The 13,995-nt window shown below is 41.3% G+C and overlaps 1 protein-coding gene across 2 annotated transcripts in view; it reads right to left on the bottom strand.

Moving 5' to 3' along the window:
• Positions 1–13,995, bottom strand: part of TRIO (trio Rho guanine nucleotide exchange factor) — a 3,493,742-nt gene that overhangs the window by 1,033,101 nt on the left and 2,446,646 nt on the right. The gene's annotated exons all lie outside the window — the stretch shown is intronic.

Below are 13,995 nucleotides of genomic sequence, written 5' to 3'. Positions count from 1 at the left end.
AGCAGAAATTGAGAGGAGTGTAGAATGCACATGTCGTGTACCTTGCTTGACAGCAAAGAAACCCTAAGGTAGTATCTCTGACAATTTTACTATGCCCCTACAAGTGTCAGCACTTTTGGAAATTAAAATTGCGTAGCAGAAATGGAGAGGAGTGTAGAATGCACATGTGGTGTACCTTGCTTGACAGCAAAGAAACCCTAAGGTACTATCCCTGACAATTTTACTATGCCCCTAAAAGTGTCAGCACTTTTGGAAATTAAAACTGCGTAGCAGAAATGGAGAGGAGTGTAGAATGCACATGTGGTGTACCTTGCTTGACAGCAAAGAAACCCTAAGGTAGTATCCCAGACAATTTTACTATGCCCCTAAAAGTGTCAGAACTTTTGGAAATTAAAATTGCATAGCAGAAATGGAGAGGAGTGTAGAATGCACATGTGGTGTACCTTGCTTGATAGCAAAGAAACTGTAAGGTAGTATCAATGACAATTTTACTATGCCCCTACAAGTGTCAGCACTTTTGGAAATTAAAATTGCGTAGCAGAAATGGAGAGGAGTGTAGAATGCACATGTGGTGTACCTTGCTTGACAGGAGAGGAACCCTAAGGTAGTATCTCAAACAATTTTACTATGCCCCTAAAAGTGTTAGCACTTTTGGAAATTAAAATTGCATAGCAGAAATGGAGAGGAGTGTAGAATGCACATGTTGTATACCTTGCTTGACAGGAGAGGAACCCTAAGGTAGTTTCTCAGACAATTTTACTATGCTGCTGAAAAGTGTCAGCACTTTTGGAAATTAAAATTGCTTACCAGAAATGGAGAGGAGTGTAGAATGCACATGTTGTTTACCTTGCTTTATAGGAGAGGAACCCTAAGGTAGTATCCATGACAATTTTACTATGCCCCTAAAAGTGTCAGCACTTTTGGAAATTAAAATTGCGTAGCAGAAATGGGTAGGAGTCTAGAATGCACATGTGGTGTACCTTGCTTGACAGGAGAGGAACCCTAAGGTAGTGTCCCAGACTATTCTACTATGCTCCTGAAAAGTGTCAGCACTTTTGGAAATTAAAATTGCTTACCAGAAATGGAGAGGAGTGTAGAATGCACATGTTGTTTACCTTGCTTTATAGGAGAGGAACCCTCAGGTAGTATCCCAGACAATTCTACTATGCCCCTAAAAGTTTCAGCACTTTTGGAAATTAAAACTGCGTAGCAGAAAAGGAGAGGAGTGTAGAATCCACATGTCGTGTACCTTGCTTGACAGCAAAGAAAACCCTAAGGTTGTATCCCAGAAAATTTTACTATGCCCCTAAAAGTGTCAGCACTTTGGGAAATTAATATTGCGAAGCAGAAATGGAGAAGAGTGTAGAACGCCAATGTGGTGCACCTTGCTTGACAGGAGAGGAACCCTAAGGTAGTGTCCCAGACAAATTTACTATGCCCCTAAAAATGTCAGCACTTTTTGAAATTAAAATTACGTAGCAGAAATGGAGAGGAGTGTAGAATCACATGTGGTGTACCTTGCTTGAAAGGAGAGGAACCCTAAGGTAGTATTCCAGACAATTTTACTATGCCACTAAAAGTGTCAGCTTTTATTGAAATAAAAATTGTGTAGCAGAAATGGAGAGGAGTGTATGATACACATGTGGTGTACCTTGCTTGACAGGAGGGGAAACCTAAGGTAGTTTCCCAGACAATTTTACTATGCCCCTAAAAGTGTCAGCACTTTTGGAAATTAAAATTGCGTAGCAGAAATGGAGAGGAGTGTAGAATGCACATGTGGTGTACCTTGCTTGACAGCAAAGAAACCCGAAGGTAGTATCCGAGACAATTTTAGTATGCTCCTAAAAGTGTCAGCACTTTTGGAAATTAAAATTGCGTACCTGAAATCGAGAGGAGTGTACAATGCACATGTGGTGTACCTTGCTTGAAAGGAGAGGAACCCTAAGGTAGTATCCATGACAATTTTACTATGCCCCTAAAAGTGTCAGCACTTTTGGAAATTAAAATTGCGTAGCAGAAATGGATAGGAGTCTAGAATGCACACGTGGTGTACCTTGCTTGACAGGAGAGGAACCCTAAGGTAGTTTCCCAGACAATTCTACTGTGCCCCTACAAGTGTCAGCACTTTTGGAAATTAAAACTGCATAGCAGAAATGGAGAATAGTGTAGAATGCACATGTCGTGTACTTTGCTTGACAGAAGAGGAACCCTAAGGTAATATCCCACACATTTTACTATGCCCCTAAAAGTGTCAGCACTTTGGGAAATTAAAATTGCATAGCAGTGTCAGAGTTCCGGGATTTCCAGTTTTCTTTTGAAGGATCTTGCCCTTTGTTAACATAGAGTTTTCTGTTCTGTTGCCCTACTTCCTGTCCATCTGTTTAAAAGCCGCCCCTAAGCTTTGTCTAGTTGCCTGAGTATACTGCTTCCTGTGTACTCCTGCCCTTCTGCTCTCATCTCCTGATTGCTGTTTGGATCCAGTTGAAACTCCTGACACCAGCTCTGGACTTCACCTCTCATCCAACTGTGCTCGGACTCTGTCTGCCGTCTCTGGTCGGCACTTCTGCCCGGTCCCTTCTGTTCATATCCACCCTAGGACTCACATCACGTACGGACATTTCTTGGACTATATCTGTTGCCCTTTTTGTGTCCCGGCTGCTGCGCATTTAGACCTTCTGGGGTGATTGCCGGACAGCCCCTGTATAGGGGTTCGCTCCTGGTGGTCTCCCTGGGGGAGTCCGGTGTGCAGTCCCGGGAATTCCCCTTTGCTCTGAACCCGGCAGGTATTTACTGTGTTTATGTTCCACTGTGTATATACTGTTCTGTGTGCATATTGCGGTTACATATTACTGTGTATATTTTGTTCTGTTTACATATTGCGGTTACTTATTATTGTGTATATTCTGTTCTGTGCACATATTGCGGTTACATATTATAAAACAGCTTTTGCACCAAGAACTAGTCTCTGGTTGTCATTGCCCTAACACAATCGAAATCCTCAGTACACACAATAGTATTACAAGCAGAAATGGAGAGGAGTGTAGAATGCACATGTGGTGTACCTTGCTTGACAGGAGAGGAACCCTAAAGTAGTATCCCAGACAATGTTACTATGCCCCTAAAAGTGTCAGGACTTTTGGAAATTAAAATTGCGTAGCAGAAATGGAGAGAAGTGTAAAATGCACATATGGTGTACCTTACTTGACAGGAGAGGAACCCTAAGGTAGTATCTGAGAAAATTTTACTATGGTCCTAAAAGTGTCAGTACTTTTGGAAATTAAAATTGCGTAGCAGAAATGGAGAGGAGTGTGGAATGCACATGTGGTGTACCTTGCTTGACATGAGAGGAACCCTAAGGTAGTATCCCAGAAAATGTTACTATGCCCCTAAAAGTGTCAGCACTTTTGGAAATTAAAATTGCATAGCAGAAATGGAGAGGAGTGTACAATGCACATTTGGTGTACCTTGCTTGACAGCAAAGAAACTCTAAGGTAGTATCCCAGAAACTTTTACTATGCCCCTAAAAGTGTCAGCACTTTTGGAAATTAAAATTGCATAGCAGAAATGGAGAGGAGTGTACAATGCACATTTGGTGTACCTTGCTTGACAGCAAAGAAACTCTAAGGTAGTATCCCAGAAAATGTTACTATGCCCCTAAAAGTGTCAGCACTTTTGGAAATTAAAATTGCGTAGCAGAAATGGAGAGGAGTGTAGAATGCACATGTGGTATACCTTGCTTGACAGGACAGGAACCCTAAGGTAGTATTCCAGACAATTTTACTATGCCACTAAAAGTGTCAGCTTTTTTTTAAATAAAGATTGCGTAGCAACAATGGAGAGGAGTGTAGAATACACATGTGGTGTACCTTGCTTGATAGGAGAGGAACCCTAAAGTTGTTACCTAGACATTTTTACTATGCCCCTAAAAGTGTCAGCACTTTTGGAAATTAAAATTGCGTAGCAGAAATGGAGAGGAGTGTAGAATGCACATGTCGTGTACCTTGCATGACAGCAAAGGAACCCTAAGGTAGTATTCGAGACAATTTTACTATGCCCCTAAAAGTGTTAGCACTTTTGGAAATTAAAATTGCGTAGCAGAAATGAAGAGGAGTGTAGAATGCACATGTGGTATACCTTACTTGACAGGACAGGAACCCTAAGGTAGTATCCCAGACAATTTTACTATGCCCCTAAAAGTGTCAGCACTTTTAGAAATTAAAATTGCGCAGCAGAAATGGAGAGGAGTGTAGAATGCACATTTGGTGTACCTTGCTTGACAGGGGAGGAACCCTAAGGTAGTTTCCCAGACAATTTTACTATGCTCGTAAAAGTGTCAGCACTTATGGAAATTAAAATTGCGTAGCAGAAATGGAGAGGAGTGTAGAATGCACATGTGGTGTACCTTGCTTGACAGCAAAGAAACCCTAAGGTACTATCCCTGACAATTTTACTATGCCCCTAAAAGTGTCAGCGCTTTTGGAAATTAAAATTGCGTATCAGAAATGGAGAGGAATGTAGAATGCACATGTGGTGTACCTTGCTTCACAGCAAAGAAACTGAAAGGTAGTATCCCTGACAATTTTACTATGCCCCTAAAAGTGTCAGCACTTTTGGAAATGAAAATTGCGTACCAGAAATGGAGAGGAGTGTACAATGCACATGTGGTGTACCTTGCTTGACAGGAGAGGAACCCTAAGGTAGTATTCATGACAATTTTATTATGCCCCTAAACGTGTCAGCACTTTTGGAAATTAAAACTGCGTAGCAGAAATGGAGAGGAGTGTAGAATGCATATGTCGTGTACTTTGCTTCACAGCAAAGAAACCCTAAGGTAGTATCCCAGACAATTTCACTATGCCCCTAAAAGTGTCAGCGCTTTTGGAAATTTAAATTGCGTATCAGAAATGGAGAGGAGTGTAGAATGCACATGTGGTGTACCTTGCTTGACAGAAGAGGAACCCTAAGGTAGTATCAATGACAATTTTACTATGCCCCTAAAAGTATCAGTACTTTTGGAAAGTAAAACTGCGTAGGAGAAATGGAGAGGAGTGTAGAATGCATATGTCGTGTACCTTGCTTTACAGCATAGAAACTGTAATGTAGTATCCCTGAAAATTTTAGTATGCCCTAAAAAGTGTCAGCACTTTTGGAAATTAAAATTGCGTAGCAGAAATGGAGACGGGTGTAGAATGCACATATGGTGTACCTTGCTTGACAGCAAAGAAACCCTAAGGTAGTATCTCTGACAATTTTACTATGCCCCTACAAGTGTCAGCACTTTTGGAAATTAAAATGCGTAGCAGAAATGGAGAGGAGTGTAGAATGCACATGTGGTGTACCTTGCTTGACAGCAAAGAAACCCTAAGGTACTATCCCTGACAATTTTACTGTGCCCCTAAAAGTGTCAGCACGTTTGGAAATTAAAACTGCGTAGCAGAAATGGAGAGGAGTGTAGAATGCATATGTCGTGCATCTTGCTTGACAGCAAAGAAACCCTAAGGTAGTATCCCAGACAATTTTACTATGCCCCTAAAAGTGTCAGCACTTTTGGAAATTAAAATTGCGTAGCAGAAATGGAGAGGAGTGTAGAACGCACATGTGGTGTACCTTGCTTAATAGCAAAGAAACCCTAAGGTAGTATCCCTGACAATTTTACTATGCCCCTAAAAGTGTCAGAAAGTTTGGAAATTAAAATTTTGTAGCAGAAAAGGAGAGGAGTGTCGAATCCACATGTCGTGTACCTTGCTTGACAGCAAAGAAACCCTAAGGTAGTATCCCAGACAATTTTACTATGCCCCTAAAAGTGTCAGCACTTTTGGAATTAAAATTGCATAGGAGAAATGGAGAGGAGTGTAGAATGCACATGTGGTGTACTTTGCTTGACAGGAGAGGAACCCTAAGGTAGTATCCCAGACAATTTTACTATGCCCTTAAAAGTGTCAGCACTTTTTGAAATTATAACTGCGTTGCAGAAATGGAGAGGCGTGTAGAATGCACATGTGGTGTACCTTGCTTGAAAGGAAAGAAACCCTAAGGTAGTATCCCAGACAATTTTACAATGCCCTTAAAAGTGTCAGAAATTTTGGAAATTAAAATTGCATAGCAGAAATGGAGAGGAGTGTTGAATGCACATGTGGTGTATCTTGCTTGACAGCAAAGAAACTGTAAGGTAGTATCCCTGACAATTTTACTATGCCCCTACAAGTGTCATCACTTTTGGAAATTAAAATTGCGTAGCAGAAATGGAGAGGAGTGTAGAATGCACATGTGGTGTACCTTGCTTGACAGGAGAGGAACCCTAAGGTAGTATCCCAAACAATTTATCTATGCCCCTAAAAGTGTCAGCACTTTTGAAATTTAAAATTGCGTAGCAAAAATGGAGAGGAGTGTAGAATGCACATGTGGGGTACCTTGCTTGACAGGAGAGGAACCCTAAGGTAGTTTCTCAGACAATTTTACTATGCTCCTGAAAAGTGTCAGCACTTTTGGAAATTAAAATTGCGTATCAGAAATAGAGAGGAGTGTAGAATGCACATGTGGTGTACCTTGCGTGACAGGAGAGGAACCCTAGGGTAGTAACCCTGACAATTTTACTATGCCCCTACAAGTGTCAGCACTTTTGGAAATTAAAACTGCGTAGCAGAAATGGAGAGAAGTGTAGAATGCATATGTCGTGTACCTTGCTTGACAGCAAAGAAACCCTAAGGTAGTATCCCAGACAATTTTACTATGCCCCTAAAAGTGTCAGCACTTTTGAAAATTAAAATTGTGTAGCAGAAATGGAGAGGAGTGTAGAATGCACATGTGGTGTACCTTGCTTGAGAGGAGAGGAACCCCAAGGTAGTGTCCCAGACAATTCTACTGTGCCACTACAAGTGTCAGCACTTTTGGAAATTAAAACTGCGTAGCAGAAATGGAGAGGAGTGTAGAATGCACATGTGGTGTAACTTGCTTGACAGGAGAGGAACCCTAAGGTAGTATCAATGACAATTTTACTATGCCCTCAAAAGTGTCAGTACTTTTGGAAATTAAAATTGCATAGCAGAAATGGAGAGGAGTGTAGAATGCACATGTGGTGTACCTTGCGTGACAGGAGAGGAACCCTAGGGTAGTAACCCAGACAATTTTACTATGCCCCTAAAAGTGTCAGCCCTTTTGGAAATTAAAACTGCGTAGCAGAAATGGAGAGGAGTGAAGAATTAACATATGATGTACCTTGCTTGACAGGAGAGGAACCCTAAGGTAGTAACCCAGACAATTTTACTATGCCCCTAAAAGTGTCAGAACGTTTGGAAATTAAAATTGCGTAGCAGAAAAGGAGAGAAGTGTCGAATCCACATGTCGTGTACCTTGCTTGACAGCAAAGAAACCCTAAGGTAGTATCCCAGACAATTTTACTATGCCCCTAAAAGTGTCAGCACTTTTGGAAATTAAAATTGCGTATCAGAAATGGAGAGGAGTGTAGAATGCACATGTGGTGTACCTTGCTTAATAGCAAAGAAACTCTAAGGTAGTATCCCTGACAATTTTACTGTGCTCCTAAAAGTGTCAGCACTTTTGGAAATTAAAATTGCATAGCAGAAATGGAGAGAAGTTTAGAATGCACATGTGGTGTACCTTGATTGAAGGGAGAGGAACCCTAAGGTAGCATCCCACACAATTTTCCTATGCCCCTAAAAGTGTCAGCGCTTTTGGAAATTTAAGTTGCATATCAGAAATGGAGAGGAGTGTAGAATGCACATGTGGTGTAACTTGCTTGACAGGAGAGGAACCCTAAGGTAGTATCAATGACAATTTTACTTTGCCCCTAAAAGTGTCAGTACTTTTGGAAATTAAAATTGCATAGCAGAAATGGAGAGGAGTGTAGAATGCACATGTGGTGTACCTTGCGTGACAGGAGAGGAACCCTAAGGTAGTAACCCAGACAATTTTACTATGCCCCTAAAAGTGTCAGCACTTTTAGAAATTAAAACTGCGTAGCAGAAATGGAGAGGAGTGTAGAATGCACATGTCGTGTACCTTGCTTGACAGCAAAGAAACCCTAAGGTAGTATCCCAGACAATTTCACTATGCCCCTAAAATTGTCAGCACTTTTGGAAATTAAAATTGCATAGCAGAAATGGAGAGGAGTTTAGAATGCACATGTGGTGTACTTTGCTTGACAGGAGAGGAACCCTAAGGTAGTATCCCAGACAATTTTACTATGCCCTTAAAAGTGTTAGCACTTTTTGAAATTATAACTGCGTTGCAGATATGGAGAGGAGTGTAGAATGCACATGTGGTGTACCTTGCTTGACAGCAAAGAAACTGAGAGGTAGTATCCCTGACAATTTTACTATGCCCCTACAAGTGTCATCACTTTTGGAAATTAAAATTGCGTAGCAGAAATGGAGAGGAGTGTAGAATGCACATGTGGTGTAACTTGGTTGACAGGAGAGGAACCCTAAGGTTGTATCAATGACAATTTTACTATGCCTCTAAAAGTGTCAGCACTTTTGGAAATTAAAACTGCGTAGCAGAAATGGAGAGGAGTGTAGAATGCATATGTCGTGTACTTTGCTTGATAGCAAAGAAACCCTAAGGTAGTATCCCTGACAATTTTACTATGCCCCTACAAGTGTCAGCACTTTTGGAAATTAAAACTGCGTAGCAGAAATGGAGAGGAGTGTCGAATCCACATGTCGTGTACCTTGCTTGACAGCAAAGAAACCCTAAGGTAGTATCCCAGACAATTTTACTATGCCCCTAAAAGTGTCAGCACTTTTGAAAATTAAAATTGCGTAGCAGAAATGGAGAGGAGTGTAGAATGCACATGTGGTGTACCTTGCTTGACAGGAGAGGAACCCTAAGGTAGCATCCATGCCAATTTTACCATGCCCCTAAAAGTGTCAGCACTGTTGGAAATTAAAATTGCGTAGCAGAAATGGGTAGGAGTCTAGAATGCACATGTGGTGTATCTTGCTTGACAGGAGAGGAACCCTAAGGTAGTGTCCCAGACAATTCTACTGTGCCCCTACAAGTGTCAGCACTTTTGGAAATTAAAACTGCGTGGCAGAAATTGAGAGGAGTGTAGAATGCACATGTCGTGTACCTTGCTTGACAGCAAAGAAACCCTAAGGTAGTATCCCAAACAATTTCACTATGCCCCTAAAATTGTCAGCACTTTTGGAAATTAAAATTGCATAGCAGAAATGGAGAGGAGTGTAGAATGCACATGTGGTGTACCTTGCTTGAAGGGAGAGGAACCCTAAGGTAGCATCCCACACAATTTTACTATGCCCCTAAAAGTGTCAGCGCTTTTGGAAATTTAAATTGCGTATCAGAAATGGAGAGGAGTGTAGAATGCACATGTGGTGTACCTTGCGTGACAGGAGAGGAACCCTAAGGTAGTAACCCAGACAATTTTACTATGCCCCTAAAAGTGTCAGCACTTTTGGAAATTAAAACTGCGTAGCAGAAATGGAGAGGAGTGTAGAATGCACATGTGGTGTACCTTGCGTGACAGGAGAGGAACCCTAAGGTAGTAACCCAGACAATTTTACTATGCCCCTAAAAGTGTCAGCACTTTTGGAAATTAAAACTGCGTAGGAGAAATGGAGAGGAGTGTAGAATGCACATGTGGTGTACCTTGCTTGACAGCAAAGAAACCCTAAGGTAGTATCTCTGACAATTTTACTATGCCCCTACAAGTGTCAGCACTTTTGGAAATTAAAATTGCGTAGCAGAAATGGAGAGGAGTGTAGAATGCACATGTGGTGTACCTTGCTTGACAGCAAAGAAACCCTAAGGTACTATCCCTGACAATTTTACTATGCCCCTAAAAGTGTCAGCACTTTTGGAAATTAAAACTGCGTAGCAGAAATGGAGAGGAGTGTAGAATGCACATGTGGTGTACCTTGCTTGACAGCAAAGAAACCCTAAGGTAGTATCCCAGACAATTTTACTATGCCCCTAAAAGTGTCAGAACTTTTGGAAATTAAAAATGCATAGCAGAAATGGTGAGGAGTGTTGAATGCACATGTGGTGTACCTTGCTTGATAGCAAAGAAACTGTAAGGTAGTATCAATGACAATTTTACTATGCCCCTACAAGTGTCAGCACTTTTGGAAATTAAAATTGCGTAGCAGAAATGGAGAGGAGTGTAGAATGCACATGTGGTGTACCTTGCTTGACAGGAGAGGAACCCTAAGGTAGTATCGCAAACAATTCTACTATGCCCCTAAAAGTGTTAGCACTTTTGGAAATTAAAATTGCGTAGCAGAAATGGAGAGGAGTGTAGAATGCACATGTTGTATACCTTGCTTGACAGGAGAGGAACCCTAAGGTAGTTTCTCAGACAATTTTACTATGCTGCTGAAAAGTGTCAGCACTTTTGGAAATTAAAATTGCTTACCAGAAATGGAGAGGAGTGTAGAATGCACATGTTGTTTACCTTGCTTTATAGGAGAGGAACCCTAAGGTAGTATCCATGACAATTTTACTATGCCCCTAAAAGTGTCAGCACTTTTGGAAATTAAAATTGCGTAGCAGAAATGGGTAGGAGTCTAGAATGCACATGTGGTGTACCTTTCTTGACAGGAGAGGAACCCTAAGGTAGTGTCCCAGACAATTCTACTATGCTCATGAAAAGTGTCAGCACTTTTGGAAATTAAAATTGCTTACCAGAAATGGAGAGGAGTGTAGAATGCACATGTTGTTTACCTTGCTTTATAGGAGAGGAACCCTAAGGTAGTATCCCAGACAATTCTACTATGCCCCTAAAAGTTTCAGCACTTTTGGAAATTAAAACTGCGTAGCAGAAAAGGAGAGGCGTGTAGAATCCACATGTCGTGTACCTTGCTTGACAGCAAAGAAAACCCTAAGGTTGTATCCCAGAAAATTTTACTATGCCCCTAAAAGTGTCAGCACTTTGGGAAATTAATATTGCGAAGCAGAAATGGAGAAGAGTGTAGAACGCCAATGTGGTGCACCTTGCTTGACAGGAGAGGAACCCTAAGGTAGTGTCCCAGACAAATTTACTATGCCCCTAAAAATGTCAGCACTTTTTGAAATTAAAATTACGTAGCAGAAATGGAGAGGAGTGTAGAATGCACATGTGGTGTACCTTGCTTGAAAGGAGAGGAACCCTAAGGTAGTATTCCAGACAATTTTACTATGCCACTAAAAGTGTCAGCTTTTATTGAAATAAAAATTGTGTAGCAGAAATGGAGAGGAGTGTAGAATACACATGTGGTGTACCTTGCTTGACAGGAGAGGAAACCTAAGGTAGTTTCCCAGACAATTTTACTATGCCCCTAAAAGTGTCAGCACTTTTGGAAATTAAAATTGCGTAGCAGAAATGGAGAGGAGTGTAGAATGCACATGTGGTGTACCTTGCTTGACAGCAAAGAAACCCGAAGGTAGTATCCGAGACAATTTTAGTATGCTCCTAAAAGTGTCAGCACTTTTGGAAATTAAAATTGCGTACCTGAAATCGAGAGGAGTGTACAATGCACATGTGGTGTACCTTGCTTGAAAGGAGAGGAACCCTAAGGTAGTATCCATGACAATTTTACTATGCCCCTAAAAGTGTCAGCACTTTTGGAAATTAAAATTGCGTAGCAGAAATGGATAGGAGTCTAGAATGCACACGTGGTGTACCTTGCTTGACAGGAGAGGAACCCTAAGGTAGTTTCCCAGACAATTCTACTGTACCCCTACAAGTGTCAGCACTTTTGGAAATTAAAACTGCATAGCAGAAATGGAGAATAGTGTAGAATGCACATGTCGTGTACTTTGCTTGACAGAAGAGGAACCCTAAGGTAATATCCCACACATTTTACTATGCCCCTAAAAGTGTCAGCACTTTGGGAAATTAAAATTGCATAGCAGTGTCAGAGTTCCGGGATTTCCAGTTTTCTTTTGAAGGATCTTGCCCTTTGTTAACATAGAGTTTTCTGTTCTGTTGCCCTACTTCCTGTCCATCTGTTTAAAAGCCGCCCCTAAGCTTAGTCAAGTTGCCTGAGTATACTGCTTCCTGTGTACTCCTGCCCTTCTGCTCTCATCTCCTGATTGCTGTTTGGATCCAGTTGAAACTCCTGACACCAGCTCTGGACTTCACCTCTCATCCAACTGTGCTCGGACTCTGTCTGCCGTCTCTGGTCGGCACTTCTGCCCGGTCCCTTCTGTTCATATCCACCCTAGGACTCACATCACGTACGGACATTTCTTGGACTATATCTGTTGCCCTTTTTGTGTCCCGGCTGCTGCGCATTTAGACCTTCTGGGGTGATTGCCGGACAGCCCCTGTATAGGGGTTCGCTCCTGGTGGTCTCCCTGGGGGAGTCCGGTGTGCAGTCCCGGGAATTCCCCTTTGCTCTGAACCCGGTATTTACTGTGTTTATGTTCCACTGTGTATATACTGTTCTGTGTGCATATTGCGGTTACATATTACTGTGTATATTTTGTTCTGTTTACATATTGCGGTTACTTATTATTGTGTATATTCTGTTCTGTGCACATATTGCGGTTACATATTATAAAACAGCTTTTGCACCAAGAACTAGTCTCTGGTTGTCATTGCCCTAACACAATCGAAATCCTCAGTACACACAATAGTATTACAAGCAGAAATGGAGAGGAGTGTAGAATGCACATGTGGTGTACCTTGCTTGACAGGAGAGGAACCCTAAAGTAGTATCCCAGACAATGTTACTATGCCCCTAAAAGTGTCAGGACTTTTGGAAATTAAAATTGCGTAGCAGAAATGGAGAGAAGTGTAAAATGCACATATGGTGTACCTTACTTGACAGGAGAGGAACCCTAAGGTAGTATCTGAGAAAATTTTACTATGGTCCTAAAAGTGTCAGTACTTTTGGAAATTAAAATTGCGTAGCAGAAATGGAGAGGAGTGTGAAATGCACATGTGGTGTACCTTGCTTGACATGAGAGGAACCCTAAGGTAGTATCCCAGAAAATGTTACTATGCCCCTAAAAGTGTCAGCACTTTTGGAAATTAAAATTGCATAGCAGAAATGGAGAGGAGTGTACAATGCACATTTGGTGTACCTTGCTTGACAGCAAAGAAACTCTAAGGTAGTATCCCAGAAAATTTTACTATGCCCCTAAAAGTGTCAGCACTTTTGGAAATTAAAATTGCATAGCAGAAATGGAGAGGAGTGTACAATGCACATTTGGTGTACCTTGCTTGACAGCAAAGAAACTCTAAGGTAGTATCCCAGAAAATTTTACTATGCCCCTAAAAGTGTCAGCACTTTTGGAAATTAAAATTGCGTAGCAGAAATGGAGAGGAGTGTAGAATGCACATGTGGTATACCTTGCTTGACAGGACAGGAACCCTAAGGTAGTATTCCAGACAATTTTACTATGCCACTAAAAGTGTCAGCTTTTTTTTAAATAAAAATTGCGTAGCAACAATGGAGAGGAGTGTAGAATACACATGTGGTGTACCTTGCTTGATAGGAGAGGAACCCTAAAGTTGTTACCTAGACATTTTTACTATGCCCCTAAAAGTGTCAGCACTTTTGGAAATTAAAATTGCGTAGCAGAAATGGAGAGGAGTGTAGAATGCACATGTCGTGTACCTTGCATGACAGCAAAGGAACCCTAAGGTAGTATTCGAGACAATTTTACTATGCCCCTAAAAGTGTTAGCACTTTTGGAAATTAAAATTGCGTAGCAGAAATTAAGAGGAGTGTAGAATGCACATGTGGTATACCTTGCTTGACAGGACAGGAACCCTAAGGTAGTATCCCAGACAATTTTACTATGCCCCTAAAAGTGTCAGCACTTTTAGAAATTAAAATTGCGCAGCAGAAATGGAGAGGAGTGTAGAATGCACATTTGGTGTACCTTGCTTGACAGGGGAGGAACCCTAAGGTAGTTTCCCAGACAATTTTACTATGCTCGTAAAAGTGTCAGCACTTATGGAAATTAAAATTGCGTAGCAGAAATGGAGAGGAGTGTAGAATGCACATGTGGTGTACCTTGCTTGAC

The sequence above is a fragment of the Anomaloglossus baeobatrachus genome, chromosome 6 (assembly GCF_048569485.1).
Source record: "Anomaloglossus baeobatrachus isolate aAnoBae1 chromosome 6, aAnoBae1.hap1, whole genome shotgun sequence".
NCBI classification, from domain to species: Eukaryota; Metazoa; Chordata; class Amphibia; order Anura; family Aromobatidae; genus Anomaloglossus; species Anomaloglossus baeobatrachus.
The sequence above is the reverse complement of the archived record's forward strand: the minus strand, read 5'-3'. Positions and strand labels throughout refer to the sequence as shown.